This window comes from Rhinatrema bivittatum, chromosome 1 (genome assembly GCF_901001135.1).
Source record: "Rhinatrema bivittatum chromosome 1, aRhiBiv1.1, whole genome shotgun sequence".
NCBI classification, from domain to species: Eukaryota; Metazoa; Chordata; class Amphibia; order Gymnophiona; family Rhinatrematidae; genus Rhinatrema; species Rhinatrema bivittatum.
The window spans coordinates 118,409,103-118,423,862 of NC_042615.1; the positions used below are offsets into that span (position 1 = coordinate 118,409,103).

Consider the following 14,760-nt stretch of genomic DNA (forward strand, 5'->3'; position numbering starts at 1 on the left):
CCATTTTGGTCGCCCTCCTCCACACTTTCTCCAGTACAACTATATCTTTATGTAAACAGACGTGAAGTGGAGAAGAGACGGCTGAGGGGGGATATAGAGGTCTTTAAGATCATGAGAGGTCTTGAACGAGTAGATGTGAATCGGTTATTTACCCTTTCGAATAATAGAAGGACCAGGGGGCATTCCATGAAGTTAGCAAGTAGCACATTTAAGACTAATCGAAGAAAATTCTTTTTCACTCAACGCACAATAAAGCTCTGGAATTTGTTGCCAGAGGATGTGGTTAGTGCAGTTAGTGTAGCTGGTTCAAAAAAGGTTTGGATAAGTTCTTGGAGGAGAAGTCCATTAACGGCTATTAATCAAATTTACTTAGGAATAGCCACTGCTATTAATTGCATCAGTAGCATGGGATCTTCTTAGTGTTTGGGTAATTGCCAGGTTCTTGTGGCCTGGTTTGGCGTCTGTTGGAAACAGGATGCTGGGCTTGATGGACCCTTGGTCTGACCCACCATGGCAGTTTCTTATGTTCTTATGTGCACACAATATGTTCTGTATATAAAATTGCTTAAATAAATAAATCTTGTTTGAGATGTGGTGACCAGAACTGCACACCGTATTGAAGATGTGGTCTCACCATAGAGCGATACAGAGGCATTATGACATCCATCCTTTATTTGCCATTCTCTTCCTAATAATTCCTAACATTCTGTTTGCTTTTTTTGATTGCCACAGCATACTGGGCCGATGATTTCAATGTATTATCCACTATGATGCCTAGATCTCTTTCCTGGGTGGTAACTCCTAAGATAGAACCTAATATTGTGTAACTACAACTAGGGTTATTTTTCCCTACATGCATCACTTTGCACTTATCCATGTTAAATTTTATCTGCCATCTGGAAGCCCAATCTTCCAGTCCTCGCAAGGTCACAATCCGCTTTTATATTGCTTAATTTATTTAATTTAGATTTATATTCCACTTTTCACACCTTTTTCAGTGCTTCAAAGTGGATTACATTCAGGTACTGTAGGTAGTTGTATTAGTTGTAGGTTCCCACCGCTTTCTACTGCAAGCTGGTTTCTGGACAAATGCGTTTTGGTTCCTAATTTAAATAATTGTGAAAATGCAGGTGTGCATATTGGTGCTGCTTGATGTGAGCACTTTTATATCACGATCCTTTAAGCCAGTGGTTCTCAATTGGGTGTACAGGACTTCTCAGCCAATCTGGTGTTCAGGATACTCGGCAGAGACTGTGCATGAAGCATATTTACATAGTGTGTGGAGACATTCTCACTTAGATTCATTGTAGGTATCTTGAAAACTAGATTGGCTACTGCTGTCTTGGAGACTAGGATGAGAACCATTGCTTTAAACAACAGTAGCCCTCCTAGTTTTTGGTACATAGTTGACTATTGGGCATAATACTGAACAGTAAGATCAGAGAAAATATATGAAGATGCTAGATTACAAGACTGTATGTGCTGGATTACAAAACTGTATGTGCTTTCCGGGTTCCTTCAAGAAATATGAATGCTGGAACAGGAATCTATTAATAAACTTTCATGGGCTTCAAGCTTGGTAGCTTCATCCTTCAGCCATACAAAGAACCAAAAAGTGTCCTTCAAATGGGCACTGAAGGATCAAGAATACATGAGTACCTAAAATGGCCTTATTTTGGTTTCCAGAATGTTTGGTTATTCAGGTACCATTCTGGATCCTGAAATACCCATTCTAAATACTCTGATCCCTATTTGGTGTCGTTTAATGCTGATTAAGGTTCCCAAATGCCAAACTTTATGCCAAGCATATTTTAACAGGTGTGTAGACTCGTGTCTTGGTTTACATATAGGCCTCCTTTTATTGGAGTAACATAAATCTAATATATGGTTAGCTACTCCTTCCTTCTATAAGATGCTTAGGTCTATATAAATATCCACATTGCTTCTAAAGCAGGGGTGGCGAACTCCAGTCCTCGAGGGCCACAAACAGGCCAGGTTTTCAGGATAACAACAACGAATCCAACAGTTCAACACAGATTACATTGCAAACATTCACAATTAAAATATACAACATAAAAAAAACCAACAGTATGTAAAAATTATGTATTAAAAAACCCCCTTATTCTAAATACCCTTGACTAAATAGGAAGGATTTGGATTGTTTCCTAAATCTTAAATAATCTGATTCCTGTCTTATATACTGAAGAACCAAATTCTACAATTTTGGGACCAATATGGAATATGTACGTTTAGAAGTAGTTTGCAATCGTAATTGACCAATTGAAGGTAAGGCAAGTAAACTTAGAGCAGATGAGCTTAAGCAACATGAGAGAACATGCCAATATAACTTATTTGAAAAATAATAGGAGTCTGAATAAATCAATTTATGTGCCTTAAATGCCTTATTGTTTGGCTTATTGACTTTCATTGCCACATATTCAAATGGACTAACATGGCAGGCACACTACTTTATCCAACTTAGACCATGGCGGGAGTTTAAACTTGGCACCCTACTAATCCAAGTATTGAAATTAGCAAGGAAACTCCAAAAATTAACAATTTTTAATTTCAAGTTGAAAGTTGGATGCCCCAGATTTTGAAAATATTTGACAAACTTGTATAGCAGGGCTTTTTTTTTTTTCGAATGATGGTGAATCAGAACATGAAGTCAAACATTCAATTACAAAAAAATAATAATCCAAGACTATTTTTAAATGTTGAGATCAGCATATGGCATTACCTAAGTTAATAGATTTTTCTAGCCTCCCCTACCATGTCTGGCTGCACTCTTCAAAGGAAAGTATTGATTGTAAGTTAGGAAGTGGAGCACAGTAGGCAATAAATATGTTATCCATGGGTGCTTTTGACATTGTGTGCTAAGAATGTGAAAGTCGATTCCAGTATTTCTTTCCTAGAGGAAGTGACAGTTTCTCAAAATTAAGGAAAGGAACAAGTATATTAGCTATACAGTAGCTTTTGAACTTTTTATTTTATTTCTCAGATGTCTATACCGCACAAACAGAGAAATCTGTTGAGAGTGGTGTACAACAAAAATAAACAATATACAATACATCACATTGAAAAAAAAAAACCACAATTTAAAACTCTTTCAGTGCTGCTATTATTTAAAGCCACCCACTTATTCTTATTAATTTGGGTAAAGCCGTGCCTTCACTTTCTTTCTGAATGACAGATAGTTCCTCTCCAGTCTGATATCCAAAGGGCCTGAGTTCCTGCGCACCGGTCCATAACCTGAAACCATCCTCCTCCGAAAGGTCTCTGTTTGTTTCCTGGAAACCTGTAGGTAGCCTAAACCCTAAAACTAGTTTAGCAGTACGCAAGGAGGAAAGGACTGTTGGATCAATTGACAGGTGGATGAGGTCAGAATGCATTGGGGTCGTTTCTCCACTGATCACAAACTAAAGGGATTATTAACAAGGGGAGAGGCACTTTCTCTCCAGATCCCCTTCCCCCACACCTTGTCTTTTTTTCCCCCTTATTTATTTTTTTTCCAAGTCACTCTTTACAAGAAGTGCTGGAGTGCGTTTTATGCTCCTGCTGATTCCCAGCCGTGCCCTTTTTCAGCTTATGTATGCATACCTTTTCACTGTCAGGAAAACTAGGTGGGCAAGTTTAAGAAAGGAACAGGGCTGGAAATTGGTGCTTTCCTCTCCACTTTCAGAACCTGTTCGTGGTTACCTCCTCCGTCGCAGCCCCAGCGCTTAGCTTTCCACGTTAACGAGCAGGCTCAGGCCCCCCTGGCAGAAGCAGCAGCAGCAGCAGCCCCGCGCTCACTTGGCTGTAATAAGCTGAATGCGAGGTTTCAGAGAAGCCCCTCCTCCCCAGCTTTTACCACTCTTGGACCTTGTCTGGGGATGGCCTTGCTGGACATTCATGAAATGGTTCTTTACAGTTCTTGGTATTTCTAAGCCCAGATTTATACTTAGATCTTCAATAAATTTGTGACCTTAGTCGTTCAACAAATTTAGTCAGATGTTAAAGCCAATTCCAATTAATTATTTTTGTTTCTTCTCCTTTCCACTCACTGGAGTAGTTAAGCTTCCACCCAAATGCTGGTGGACAGGATCTTAACCCAATTTAGTAGTAGTAGTGAAAGATCCCATTTGGTATATATTGACACAGTTCTTCAGTATTCTCCTCCCTCTGTTGTGTTGTAGCTCGGTGGTACCTGTTACTCCTCTCTTCCCTTCCTGATGGTCATATTCTAGTTCCTCTTATTCCTCCTCCCTCTGGAATGAATGGGAATTCCTTCCTCCACGAGGTCACTGATGGGTCAATAGGTGCTCTGTCTGTGAGAGAGACCACTCCCTCGAGATGGTAGAAGAACCTAAGGTACTCCAGGTTCATAACAAAAGAAAACTCTAGGAAAAAAAGGGGAAACCAAAACTGGAGGCAGGAAGGGTGGAGAAAACGTGCTCCTCCTAACAAGAGTTTCCAACAAACATGGCAAAACTAAGAAAAGGAACCTGTTGTCTTCACTTTACCCAGGTCTCAAACTTAGAGACCCAAGGGCCCTTCCCTAGAAAAATAAACCATACTGGAGCAGCAAAGGGTTATGCTGCCTCTAGGGAAGGTCAGCTAAAGAATCCACAGTTTAAGATGATGGTAAGGGGTTTTATAGTCTAGGAGCTCAACACTCACACTAATATTGCTATATCTGCTCCCCCATTTAGTAGGAACCCACAGGGTGTTCTACATTACCTTTGACAGAAAGTAGAACATTCTTATTTTGGTAGTCATTAAATTATTTTAATCCATTAGTCTAAACCAGAGGTCCCCAAACTATGGCCCATTGGCCAGACGTGACCCTTGGCTGAATTTCATCCAGACCCTGGCAGCAACAGTCAAAGGATCTTGATCCAGCCTGCAGCAGCAATGACCAAAGGAGCTGGATCTGGCCTGAGGTATCTGGCTCAGACACTTCAAACTCAGAAGTGCAAGCAGCAGCATGTCAGAACCCCATGGGTGGGGTATGCCGGTGCAGGGCCCCTACTGATTGGCTGCATTATGCATTGCTGGCATTGGTGCTGCTTGTGCAGGTGGAGCCACTTGGGCTGAAGTCAGGGAGGGTGGCTGCAGCACAATCATAAGGAGATTTTGGCCACTGTGCAGAGCACCGGCAGTGCTAGCCATGTGGAGGAAGGCAACTGGTGGTACAGATTCATGGGGTTCTGCATGGCTGCCAGAAAAAGCCTGGTAAGGATGGTGGTTCCTGAAGCTCCTAACCATGCTGCCGTCTCTTGGGAGCTGCGGAGGAATGCAGGCTTTGGAGGCTCAGCGTGTAGAAATCCTCATTGTTATAATCCAGATACCAAGTCAGAGTGTGTTCAGAGGGGGTTATTTTGCTGATAGCATGCATCTGACATGTTGTGAGAGGTGGGGGAAAGGGAGGATTAGGGGAAAGGGATGAGAAAGGAAAAGGAAGTAGAGAAGGGAGCAAGAGTGTAAGGAGGGGTGTACGCATCTCATCCTGCCATCCCTCCTCCCTTCACATTCCCTGCCCTCTAGGCAGGCAAAGAAGGTGAGGATGTTGCCAACTTTGAAGAAATCTAGAAATATCAGTGACATTCTGTCTGCGATACCCCTGAGAAGCCTGCCCCCCCTTCCCCCGAATTTCAGATCACTGAAAGGGCCTTCCCCAAACCTTCCCACCCCCGCTCAGCAAACTCTAAGGAGGAGGTCCTTGTCCTCCTTCACTCCCCCCCCCCCCCCGGCCCTCTCAGAGACTCAGAATGTCCTACGTGGCCATTCTCTTGAAAAGGCTGGCGATCCCGGATCCAGACAGAATGTTAATTTCTGTAAAATTAAGAGTTTGGTGGGATACTCTTCTGAAACTGTCCTGAGAGGAGTTTTATAGGATCCTGTGCTGTGGAGGATGGATTTTTCACTCTTCTAAATTCTCAATAAAATAGATATTATACCTTGCAATTTAGATAGACTTAAGACTGAGCCAGAGACTGTGGTATTTTAATATTTAATTAGATATTCCACTTAGAAGACGCATATAATTAAAAGAATGCAAATGTGTAAGTATATACTTTCCTCCAGACCGAGTGCTCATATCTTATTGCTTCTTGTGTGTCACTTTTTCTGCACCAGCAGTGTTGGTTCTACCGTGCCTTTGGGATATATAATAAAATCTTTCTTGGTATGGTACTCGAAGAAAAGGAATTTTCCAGGAAATGTAATTTCCTAGTATGATAAGGATACTGAAGGTGATATGACCCTCATGGTTGAGGATGCTGAGTGTAATATTTTGCAGTTTACTTTTTATAATTTCTGCAGTTTGGTAGAAGTGTAAGTTTAAGATGTTGCACATTTAAAGATGTGTATGGAGGGTCTCGTACAAAATGAGAGGCAGTAAGTAGCCTTTAACTTGTTCTAGTGGTATCCATAAAAAAAAAGTTATACATTTTGGTTCCCAAAAAGTTGTTTTCATTAAAGTCAACAGGATGCATTGCTTCTCCCATTTTGAACTCTATCATTGGGGATCTCTTTCAGAGTTTAATGAAACTTGCATGCAAGTAGACATAAAAGTAGCGGAGGAAGCAGCGTGAGAAGGAGAGAGTGCCGGAAATCATGCCATCAGAAAAGGGGTGAAAGCAGCACATGAACACTCCAAGGTAGAGGGGCACGAAGACCCTAAGGCCATCCTCTTCTCTTTTCAGCAGCCAGCACTGTAACTTCAGCTGGTCACTGGGAAGCTGGAGAAAGCCATTGTCTCCGCCTGAGAAGGCTGCCGCTGCGTGGAAAAGCCTTTACTGCTGCTGCTGCTGCTGCTTGAGTTTTGGGAGCTGGTATGGCGAGGTCCTGAGTGTCTTTTGCAAGGCTTCTTGTTACTTCACAAAGTGTCGGCAGTGAAGGGAGTTTGTGTTCCCGTTACCAAGGTGACACCAGAATTTGAATAGAGTTTTTTTTCTATGTTGAATTGTGAAGTGAAATATCCTAGTTCTCTTCTGTTCCCATTTTTGGAGGAGTTCCTGTGGATATGGTACGTGTTACAGAACTGGAGATGCATAGTTCATAGTAAGATTCTGTCTTTTCCTGAAGAGAATCCAGATACACGCTATCAAATTTTAATGGTACTGGTACTGAGTGGTTGAAACTAACGGGGGAATTTATTACATAGAAGGCCCTTAGGATGACTTCTTGTAGTGTCTTTTAGGCCAATGGAATACCATGCGCTGGCTGCAGCACACGGCTCAACCTGCTATTGGACACTCGTTATGGATGCATGTCCATAACTCCTGATGCAAAATGGGGGTTAGTGCGTCCAAAACACACATTCCAATCAAGCCATAGGTAATAATGCTCATCATATGCAAATGCATGTTGACGAGGCTATTATCTGTTCCTCTCCCGAATAAAAAAAAAAAAAAGTGCACCCGAAGTGCACATTTTTACCCGCCAAGGTTAATGTCTGCCCTGAGCAGGCATTAATTTTGGAGGAATCCGAAAAGTGTACAGAAAAACAGAAAATACTGCTTTTCTGTACTTCCTCCGACTTAATAGCGTGGTGATATAAGATGGTAAAAATATTTCCAGATGCTAAAATGGATTCACGAGGGGTAGCTTGACACCTAAAATCAGAATAATGTGGATCTTCTGGCTTTCTAAGTTTCTTATGGCACATTTTTACTGGAGGTGTCAAGACATGGTAAAACCAATACGACAGTATTTTCTGATCCATCCTTGCCCTAGGTTGTGTGTCGTATTCGAAAGGTAAAACATGACACCCAACTGGCCTAAAGAGTGCACATCTAAGACCTCTAAAGAAGGGATTTGCTGTTCTGTATTTATTTATTTTTATATTCTGCTTTTTCTGGTACTTCAAAGCAGAGTCCACTCGGAGGGCTCACAATCTAACCGAGTAGTTTTAAAAGGAACACGTGCGCACCCATGAATGCGCGTGGCAGCATGAGCGGAGATACGCTGCAATTTTATATCGTGTGCGCGTATCAGTTAAAATTCCCCGGCCGCTCGCGTAATCTTAAGACCCGGCTCCAGCAAATGTCCCACGCGTATTTCCGCTAGGGCTTTAGCGGCTGTTACACACACACATGCAGGTGGATTTTAGACCCCGAACCTCATGCTGTGCTGAAAGCTCAAAATCTTTAGACTTGCTCCTCAACCAGACCTGCAGTAAAGTTCCGCGGAAAACACGCGGGCAGGCGCCATGGTCAGCTTTTTTAAAATTCCGAGTATTGCGCGTACGTTTTAGCCCCGCCCTGGAACGCCCAGGCTCCGCCACTTTCCCACCCCCTTATACCTCACGCGCACGAGTACGTACGCGCGTATTTCGTGGCGTCTTAAAATTCGTGTTGCTCACGTGTGGCCTGCATACGTGCGTAATTGGCTGTTTTTGCCCGAGCAACGCTTGTAAAATCTACCTCTGTTTTGTTCCTGAGGCAGAGGAGGTTTAAATGATTTGGCCCAAGGTCACAAGGGATGAGCAGCGGTGGGATCTGAACGCTGCCTGCTGTGGTTTGCAGCCTGCTATGCTAACCACTGGGCAGCTCTGCCACTCCGGATTCAAGTGACCTGAACTGCCCAGCCTCGATCCTCCCCTTCATTCATGCCACAAAGGGTATAGGATTTTATGCTACTAAAATGCTTATGGTAACGTGGAGGTTTTGCCGTTATGAGAAATCTGAAAGGTCTGGGGAAAAAAATAAGCTGCAAAGGGAATTAAAAGGCAACATTTAGCATTGGAACTAGAGTGACAATGTTCCTGTGCTTGCAGGCCATCTCCGGGTCAGGGGGTGTCACACGCTCTTCTTGATTGACAGTGGGGTATAGACCCTATGGGCTCGGCCAACAGGAAAAGTGATATAAGCACTGAGTCTACTGAGTCTGGGGCTGCCCCGGATTGGAAGGACTGACAAAAGGGTTACAGAAGGGAAGAGATTTTCTGAACCTCAAGAAGCCTGAAGGGAAGAACTAAAGTGTTTCAAATCCTGGTTTGGAAAATCTGTAGAAACCTGTGCATGATTGTAGTGAGAACCTGCTTGGACCAGGAGGCCAACTGTGCCAGCAGGGACCTGCTGCCGGGCTCGGAGGATTCCTGTCTGCCTCAACGGAGGGAGTCCTTCCTGGAGCTGAACAGGACTGCATGAGTAAATATTTTAGCAATGGAAAGGAAAAGAGGGCCAGGATAGGCCTGGGTAGAGACTGAGTAACTAGAAGAAGTTACAGTAAGAGGATATATTATATCAACAGAAGAAGTAACTGTTACTAAGGGAAGGGAAGTGTTGAGTAAGAAGCAAGAAGTAACTTCTGTTGTTTGAGGAGTGAAGAGCTGATTGAGAACTGTAAATTTTTGTTGATTACCTCTATTATTTGGTGTTTGACAATATGTTTTATTCTGAAGAACCTACAGTAAACTATTTTTATGTTGGAGCACAACTTTTGGCTAGACGGTTATTTTTTTTTTTTGAGTATCCTTGGCCCAGTTCTGGCCCTGCAGGTTATTCTGCCTCCAGCTCAAGACTACAGAGATCATTTCCCCCACCTTGGGAGAGGGATCGCTATGCTCCCCAAGTGTGGGAAGGTGACCCTGTGGAACAGGGGTTGCATTCTTAAAGTCATAGTAGAAAAAGCTGCTCTGTCACTGTCTGGCCACTTGCACGTGAGAAATGCCCTTGATACCTTTCCAGGTCACACTATAGTAGAGAAGCCACATTAGAAAGCCTGGTAGACTATCTCCGACTCTGTCTTAACCAGGGGACGTCAGCCCTGTTCATCTTTCTAGATCTCTCAGCAGCATTGGACACAATCACCTGACTGCACAACATAGTCCAGCACTCACCTGGTTCATATCCTTTGTCTAAGACCGCACCCAAACTGTCTCCATTGGAACAACTTTCTCCAACCTCCAATTACTTTCCTGTGGGGTAGCTTGAGGTTCCATCCTCTTACCCAGATTTTTTAATATATATCTAAGACCCATGTGCACACTCATCGGGAACTTCCACACCACTTACTGTTTCTGTGAGGATTACATTCAACTCTTAGGCCTAATCGGCACTAATCAGGATCAAGTTATTTCACAGCTAGCCGGTTACTCCAAAACAAGCTAAGCCTTAATCTCCAAAAGGCAAAGATGTTGTGGACGCTGTTCCCTCTAAGCTGTACAAGTGTGCGGCTGCGCACAGCTTCTTTCAAGACCATGCACAGCTATTACCACCCCCCGCACAGGGATCGGATCACACAGGGATAAACCAAAGCCCTGCCCGATCTGCTCAGTGGCATCACACCTCCTTCCGGGCAGCAGGAGCGGGGTTTATCCAAATGTTATCTCCTGCTGCTGCGGGACCAATCTCACAGCTCTTACCACAACATCAATCCCGCGGCAGCAGGAGCTGTGTGGATAAACACAGCTCCTGCTGTTGCCCACCCTCAACTCTGCTGTGTGGTGGCTGGAGAGGGTGCAGTGGCTGCCAGCGCACCTCATCCCGCTGGTGGCCGAAGTGGAGGAGGCGATGGCTGCCGGCAGACCCCATCCTGCTGGCAGCTGAAGATGAGGCCCAGGCCCCTTGTGTGTGTGTGTGTGTGTGGGGCTGGGTGAGAGCCTGGGTGGTGACTGCTTGTGTGTGGGTGGATGAGTACCTGGATGTAGGGGTGAGTTCCAGGCTATGTGTGTGGCTGTGGATGACTACATGGGCGAGTGAGATCCTGGCATGTGTGGTTGAGAGGCATTGTGGGGGTGTGTGTGTCTGATACACACCGTGGGGTCGATTTTAAGACCCGTGCATGCCGGATTCTAAAATCCACGTGCGCATGTGTGGGTGGCTTGCGATTCGCGCGCGCAGGGGTGGGATTTTAGCAAAATACGCACGGCGACGCAATCGGGCCTCCCCCAGTTCCAATTAAAGAGCGGACTGGGGGAGGCCCGCTCTTCCTACCTCTTCCCCTTTCCTCCTCGACCTCTAACCTAACTCTTCCTATCCCTAATTTTTCATTTTAATAGTGCTCCTCGGGAGCAGAAATAATCTCCCCGGCGCGCGCTTCCCCGGAACAGTGGCTAATGCCAGTTTCCCGGCCCATCCCTTTTGCAGGGCCCAGCACTTCGGCGCTTAATGGGTTACGCACATGGCTGGGCCCGTTATAAAATGTGCGCAAGGCTCAGCCATGCGCATAACCCCTGTTTTTTACATGCATGGCCCTCTTAATATTGGGCCGTTTGTGCATGACTGGGTGAGATCCTGTGTCTGTGTGTATGGGGGGAGGGAGGGTATGTGTGACTGCCTGTGTGTGGGTTTTTGGGGGGAATGCTAAGATCCTGTGGGTGGGTGTAGCTGGGTGAGATCTTGTGGGTGGGGGTTTATGTGTGACAGCTGTGTGTTGGTGTCTGCCTGTGTATGTGTGTTGAGGGGGAGGGGGTAAGAGGCTGTGGGTGGGAGAGGGACTGAGTGTGTCTGAGAAGCTGTGTGTGTGGAGGTGGGATTTGAGCCTGTGGGGGTGGGGGGGGGGGGGTGAGAGTGGCTGGCTGAGGGCCTTTGTGTATATGACTGTCAGTTTTGTGGGTGTGGAAGGAGGGAGGAAGGGATGAATGCAAGGGAAGAAAGACACCTTGTAAAAGGAATTGGGAAAAGACTGAAAAAGGAAGCATGGAAAAAAATCAGGACCAATCTATTAGAAAAATAAGATTAGACCATAAAGGTTAAAAATATTTATTTTTAATTTATAGTGATTGGCATATGTTATCTTTGGGAATGTGCATTACATATTTGTATTTTGTTCTTTTTTCAGTATACCACTGTTCAGAGTCTGGTTTCTCAGTCTTTCCATTTTATTTTTGTCTGCATGTTTTTGCTTCTAATTTGTTGTCCCTTATTCTGTATTAGGTAAGGGTCTGTCTGTGTTCTGCATGTGTAACTGAGGTGCAGTATTTCTGCTGGCATGTAGTTTTTCTGTAAGGCTTTGTTCTCTTAATCCCAGTAGGTGGGGTATTAGGGTTCTAGGGCATGGTATAAAATTTGCATTGCTGCCATGACATAGATAAGACTGCGGCTGTTTCAGTTCTGAGGGGTTTGTGTTACTCCTCAAAGTGTTTGGCAGTGAAGAATTTGCAGTTATTGAGATGAGTGTGTGTCTGGAAGAGGAGAACTGAGTGAGTCTGTGTGTGCATGAGAGTCTGGGGAGTGAATGAGAGGAATGAGAATGCATGCATGTGAGAGAGTATGAGAGTGAATATGCAAGTGTGTTAGTGTGTGTATGTATGTGAGAGAGTTTGTGTGCATACTGCTCCAATGTTCTCTCTAAGGATTGGGTTGCTGTGAGCAAAATATTGATAAGCTATTTGCATCAAAGAAAGTAGTGCTCAAAGGGTAATGAAACAAAAAATGTTTGCTCAGGAGCAAAAACTTTGTACACAGCAACCCAGTCTTTAGAGGGAGCATTGGTTGTGATCAGGAACAAATGTCCCAATCACTTACTCCCAGAAGTGACCCTTGGGGGAACTACACTTACCCTCAGCTCACAATTCTGGAGTCTAGGCTTCATGCTAGATTCCCAACTTACCACCACACCATAACCAAAATGACATTTTTTCATCTCCGCCCCCTGCTTGACAGCTCAGCTTTGATTACGGCTATTTGGGCCACTGTTATTTCTTGCTTGGACTACAGTAACTCTATGCAGGAATCCCCACTACCTTAGGCTGCCACTTGCAGCTCAAGCAGACTGCCGCTGCCTGTCCTGATAAGGCAGGTGCACAGGTTTCACCAAATAATCTCGAAAAGTCCACCATTGGCTGCCAACCCTGAACCTCACTAAATTCAAGATCCTGACCTTGACCTATAAATCTCTCAAAAATCTACCTCCAGCCTACCTCAGCAATCGCTTCAGCCCCCCCTTATATATCTTCATGGTAACTCAGGTCACTATTTCGGGCTCGACTTGTGATCCCTTCAGCAAGAACTATGCACCTCGCGAACATCAGAAAGAGAACTTTTGCAGGCTCTGCCCCAACACTATGGAACTCCTTCCCGGCTCACATTAGGCTTTCTCCAATCCTCAGAAAATTGGTAAAAACCTGATTGATTGAGGCAGCTTTTGGTCCTACCTACTAGCGCCGAACCGCTCCTAAAGCCTATAGGGAGTCATTTGCACCACTGTGAATGTGCTGAACACTTCCTGAGGGATCTTGCATTTAAATGCTAATGAACTTATTCTGATACCTCTCTTTTGTGTGACCTATTGTACTTGACTCTGTCAGCATTATACTGATGCCTGTCTTGTGACTGAGCCATTGAATCTCGCTTTAGCCTGTCTGTATCATAAAGTGAAACTATCTTGCTGGAAAAGCACGTCACAAGTAAAATGATGATGACGACAGCTGCCGTAGTCCATTTGAATTTTCCTACTGCTGCCAGCTTGTCTCTGTGTGCACAATGCACTTGCAAGTGTCAGGCAGTTGTTTTGCTTAAAACCAATTGCACCAACCTTCCCTGCACCAGTCAGGGTAGAAGATGGCAAATGATACCAAAAAAGTCAGTTTCATCAGCATAGATCTACTCTGGGTTTAAAACATGCTTCTGAGCAAACTTCTGGAAAAATGCACAAGAGGGTAGATGTTCAAACGCTACTTAGCTGGACAAATTGGACTTATTTGGCTAAGTGGCTGCCACTGAATATCCAGTTATACCACTTAGCTGGATAAGTCACGTATCCGGCTAAATAGTTAGTTCTATAATTGGACGGGCAATCGGTGTAACTGGACCATGCTACCCGGGTGGCTAAACTATGGCCTGATTCATCAAGGCAAATTCCTATAGACTCACAGAATCACGCCCCTAGCCGGATAGGTAGTGATATTGAGCTTCATCCGGTTAAGTTAGACATGCCTCAAAGATGGATAAAACGTTTCGGGCTAAGCAATGATTTGTTTGGGGATATTCAGCTGCATAGTCAGTCTATCCGGCTAACTTAGATAGGCAGCTCTTTGAATATGTATCCCAATATTTTTAAGCAGATTTTCTTTTCTCCTGACACATGGCAAACTTTTAAAGTGAGACATTCATCCATCTGAAAAATTGCAGGACTCTGTAATTTCCTTTTCATGATAGAAGTCTTGCCTTTTTGATCAGCACTGGGCTCCGTCAATGTTTTAAGGTAAACAATGCCTTATTTAAATGTGCCAGTTTTGGTTTGCACGGCATATAGCACTGATGAATTGCTTTGCTTGTCTCAGAATTTGTCACAAACTGTTCTAACTCTGTCTTCTGTACCTTGATGTCATAGATTGTAGATGAGCTGACAAATGAATTCTTGCATCAACCTGCTTCTGTGTTCTCCTTTTCCCAGGCAATTAATTATGTCCAGTTTCTGAGTCGTATCAGCAATACAACACGCTTTTGCTTTTGTCATTCGCGTGTAGTAACCATAGCTGCAGGGCAGGCGAGACTGGTGCTCTTTTTCTAGGAAGAAAAAAAGTGCTGGTACTGAGATGTGATGTGAGGTCATCCTTGCACCCCCACGATATGTAAGCACAGTCAGGAGGCGGTTCTTGTTCTGCTTAAAACTAGCTTTTCTCTCTCCCTGTGCTGGGAATCAGATTTGATGTAAGGGGTCGTCTTGGTCTCCTTGTTGCACATCAGCCTCATGTAAGCACAGTCCTTATTCTGCTTAAAACCGGCAGTCCCTTCCCTAGAGCTCTTCCTCCCTCTTCTCTTACCTTTCAATATTGATACAGGAAGTCCCAGTGTTGTGCCGTGGGACTGTAAAGGAGAACATAAG

At 44.2% G+C, this 14,760-nt stretch overlaps 1 protein-coding gene across 4 annotated transcripts in view; it reads left to right on the forward strand.

Annotated features, from left to right (window-relative positions):
* The window catches only part of FAM149A (family with sequence similarity 149 member A), a 261,077-nt gene that overhangs the window by 1,926 nt on the left and 244,391 nt on the right, over positions 1-14,760 (forward strand). The window lies entirely within an intron of this gene.